This window comes from Orycteropus afer, unplaced genomic scaffold (genome assembly GCF_000298275.1).
Source record: "Orycteropus afer afer isolate SDZICR_OR568_19922 unplaced genomic scaffold, OryAfe1.0 scaffold00431, whole genome shotgun sequence".
Taxonomy (NCBI): domain Eukaryota; kingdom Metazoa; phylum Chordata; class Mammalia; order Tubulidentata; family Orycteropodidae; genus Orycteropus; species Orycteropus afer.
The window spans coordinates 2332192-2336784 of record NW_006922018.1 but is presented as its reverse complement, the minus strand read 5'-3'; the positions used below and the strand labels follow the sequence as shown (position 1 = coordinate 2336784).

The window sequence follows — 4593 nt, the reverse complement described above, 5'->3', positions numbered from 1 at the left end:
AGGGGAAGGGACCAAGGTGGTAGGAGAAACAGGGATTCCTTATCTAGCCAGGTTTGAATTGGGACAGATCATTTAACATCTCCACGCTTTCTCCCCTATTTCTGAACTGTTTGGGCCTTAGAAGAGGGGTGGGAAGATGGATGGAGAAAGGTAGCAAATGGTTAACCAGATGATTGTTTGCCATCTTTGATTCTATTTTTAGTATATACAATATTGAATATTGTCATAATACACTAAGATAAATTACATAAGATTATATTTTGAAATAGCTTCAATTCTTGATAGATTTGGATTCATTCTTTTTCTATATTGTTTCATGTAACCACAAACTTTGGTTTCAGCTACCAAGGTTGTTTTTTGGGAAAAAATTATTTCTTCTAAATCATCAATAGGTTTTTAAATCTTTGAGTATATTTAAAGAATTTGGGATAACAGAGATATCTTAATTACCTAGTGCTCTACTGTAAAAGAAATACCACAAGTGTATGATTTTTAGCAGAAATTTATTCTCTCACAGTTTAGGAGGGTAGAAGTCCAAGTTCAGAGTGCCAGCTCTAGAGGAAGCCTTTGTCTGTGTGTCTCTTGGTCCTCGGAGGATCCCAGCACAGGGACTCTGGGTGCAAAGGATGTGCTTCACTCCTGAATCTTTCCTGGTGGTAGTAAACCACCATCTCCCTCTCCTTTTATCTCTTGTAAGATAAAAGATGTTGCAGGTCATATCCCAAGGATATCCCTTACATGGAGCAGGGCTGTAATGAGACTAAGGGTATTGCATCCCATCCTTAATACTCTTACACCTGATCAGCTAAGCACATCAGATCACATCATGCATTATTATATTACATCATTCCATAAATGCTAAACCACTGAGAATCATAGCCCAGCCAAACTGACACAGTTTGGGGGGACGCAATACAACCCGTGACAAAGTATAAGAATTTTAAATAATTTTCCAAAGTAATTGTTACCCAAGTTATATATTTGAAAACCAAAATGGAAAAGAAATTGACTGAGTATTCTATCTTTTTAGTTGTGAGAAAGGTGGAGATTAAAAGTACTTGCTAAATACTATCTATGTGCAAATGGTTAACACACTCAGCTGTCAATCAAAAGGTTGGAGGTTCAAGTCTACCCAGAGGTACCACAGAAAAAAGCCTGGTGATCTGCTTCAGAAAACAGCCATTGAAAACCCTGTGGAGCTCAGTTCTACTCTGACACACGTGGGTTTGCCATGAGTTCAGGTTGACTCAAAGGAACTGCGTTTTGTTTGTTTGTTTACTGATAATTATGTATAAAATACAGTGCTAGGTATTGCGGAAGATACAGTGACCTCATCCTCATGGAGTTGACATGGTGAAGGAAGGGAGGAAAAAAAAACAAACACAAGTAAAAAGATTAAAAGATAAGAGTATTGGGGGGGGCACTGCAAAAATTGAAAAAAAATTAAAAATGGGAATTAAATAAGAGTATTAAAATTACAATAAGAGAAAAGTTTTGGGGGGGGACAAAGACTCTAAATGACTTGTTACTGTTCTGAGGGTCTAGAAGCCCAGAGTCTTTTGGTGTATTTTGCCCTAGTATGAGTTATTTAGGAGGTTTTGTTCAGCACTGGCCTTACCACTAGGTAAAAAGAATTTTGCTGAAATCCATCGACTGTATATAGAAGGACAGGAATTTCTCCACAGAAGTCTAATGTGTCAGTGATTTGGACTTGGGCTCAGACTAATTCCCGGGTATGGTTCTGCACTGACTGAAAAATTCAGAGCTGAGTTATTTTGATTGGAAGGGAGAAGACAGCTTCTGGAGGCCTGGTGGCCCTAACCAGAAAGAGGACTTGACTGTTCAGGTTTAAATATGAGAAATGATTACCAGGTGGTAGAAACCAAGTAGCTGACATACACATTTGTATTGAGCACTTCCAATACACATAAAATAGCAAGTTGAAAGGCAGCGTAAATTTCTTTTCACTAATAACAAATATTCTTCTGCTGATTTTGTAATGTGAATGAGACATTGGTCAGTATTTGCTTAGTGCTACAACATTGTCTAAGGATTTTTCTGTCTTTATACGCTAGAAAATTTCAAGAAGAATTTTTTCCTTTAGGCTTTTCTTAGAAATCAGTTTTTTTCCTTTCTAAAGACCAATTTATGTAAAGTTTTCTAGTGTATGAGAAAAAGGAGCCCTGGTGGTGTAGTGGTTTAAACAATAACCAGGAGGTTGGTGGTTCAAACCCACCAGCCACTGTAGGAGAAAGGGGAGGTAGTCTGTTTCCGTAAAGATTTACAGCCTTGGAAGCTCTATTGGGCAGTTCTACTCTGTCCCATATGTTCTCTGTGAGTTGGAATCAACTCAATGGCAGTAGATTTGGTTTTTTTAGTGTGTTAGAAAAAAAGACTGAGAATTTTTATCGTCAGTTGAAGAAACTATGTTCCCTTCTGACTTAAGCCTTTGAGCTCAATGTTAAACCCTCTAGGCCCACTGTCCTTTTTGTAGTTTAGTCACGTTTTTGTCATCAGCACTTTGCAGTTCTATCTTTGTTCTCTAGTGCTGCTATAACAAATGAAATTACAAATGGATGGCTTAACAAACAGGAATTTATTCTCTTACAGTTTAGGAAGCTAGAATTCCAATTCAGAGAGCCAGCTCTGGGGGCTGGGTGAAGGCCCATGGTTGGCAGGTAAAATGGGACAATCCCAAGATCAGCAGGCAACAGGGTAGGCCACTGGTTCAAGTCCAGGTTTTAGAGCTAAAAACTCGGCCATATGCAGGATTCAAATGTGCCAAAAAGCTACCAATCTGTCTCAAAGCTTCTCCTTATATACTTAAAGCAGGCCACACCCTGAAGGCAACTACTTAGCTGCGTACACATTCTACAGTGGAGGGGATTATAGTCTCATGATGGGGAATAACTATATCCAGCTGCCCAGCCACTCAGCCTCACAGCCCACCCAAGTTGATATACAACCTTAACTACCACAAGCCCCTACTTCTTTCTCCAAACTTATTTCTACTCATTTATTCTTTTTACCGTAACTACACTGGGCTTTTCTTATTACCTAAAATACAGTGTTTTCAGAAAACCAAACCTGTCACAATTCCAACTCATGAGAACTCCATGAGAGAGTAGAACTGCCCCATAGGGTGTCCAAGACTGTAAATGTTTACAGAAGCAGATCTTTCTCCCATGGAATGGCTGGTGGGTTCAAACCACCAACCTTTTGGTTAGTAGCTAAATGTTTTAACCACTATGCCAGTAGGCTCCTATTTCTAACTCACTAGAAAGCTTTAAAATGAATTATTCTTTAGAAAGGAGAAAAGCTTCTGTTTTCCAGAAATCTTTACAGAAGCAGATTGCCTAGCCTTTCTTCTGTGGAGCCACTGGGTGGGTTTGAACCACCAACCTTTAGGTTAGTAATGAAACACAAGCTAATTGCACCACCCCAGGTACCTAGTGCCCTCATAGAACTTGGTCTTTCTCCTTCTTGATTCTCATCATACCTATATTCATCCTCTGGTTTCTATGGGAGCAGGAACCACTTCTGTTCTGTTTACCATTATATCCTCAGCACAATACTTGACATATTCTAGATGCTTTCATTTTTTCATTTTGAAATTTTCTTGGTTTCAACCAAAAGCATTTATACTGATGTAAGCAGAAAAGGAAATTTATTGGCTCATGTCACTGAACTGTACAGGATTCGAGTAAAGCTTTATCCAGGATCCAGCTTTATCTGCAGGAACCCTGGTGACTCATTGGTAATTTCTCTCAGCTGCTAATGAAAGGTCAGTAGTTCAGACTCACCCAGTGGCTTGGTGGGAGAGAAGACCTGGTGATGTGCTACTGTAAAGATTACAGCCTAGGAGACTCTGTGGGGCAGTATATGCTATCGAATGATTTGCTGTGAGTTGGAATTGACCCAGCAGCACACAACACCAACAATAAGGATCAAGTGAAGTGGCGAGAACCTGGTTTTCTTCACCCTACCCCCAATTTCTTATTTCCATTTTTAGGTAGTTTCTCCCCTCAGGGTGGCTACTAGCAATTCTCAGGGCTGTATGTTAAGTCATTTGTAAGAGTTGAAGCAAGGCAAGGGAGAAAATTCTCTTTCTCCACTATTGTTGGTAAACCAAAGATACATGCTGTTGTAGTTAGGTGCTGTCGAGTCAGCTGACTCACCCCAACCCTGTGTACAACAGAACGAAACACCGTGGGGTCCTGTGCCAGCCTCCCGTTCCTTGCTATCCTTGAGCCTGTCGTTGCATCCACTGTGTCAGTCCATCTCATTGAGGGCCTTCCCCCTTGTGGCTGACCTTCCAGTTTACTAGTCTTTTAGCCAGAAGATGGGACTGTGCTAATTGGTTTAGGCAATCTCTAGAGCCAAGATAACTTTCACACAGACTGTAGGGATGCTGTGCAGTCAGGAAAAAGGGATTTCCCATAGTAAAGTCCTTCAGTGCAGCTTCAACTTCTTCCTTCAGTATCATTGGTTCGTGATCATCTGCCACCTCCTGAACATCAACCAATTCTTTTTTGGTACAGTGACTCTGTGTATTCCTTCCATTGGAGCTGCACTGAAGGAATTGGCAAAGAA

The 4593-nt window shown here is 40.3% G+C and overlaps 1 protein-coding gene across 1 annotated transcript in view; it reads left to right on the top strand.

Annotated features, from left to right (window-relative positions):
• Nucleotides 1–4593, top strand: part of EIF2AK3 (eukaryotic translation initiation factor 2 alpha kinase 3) — a 96241-nt gene that overhangs the window by 72324 nt on the left and 19324 nt on the right. The gene's annotated exons all lie outside the window — the stretch shown is intronic.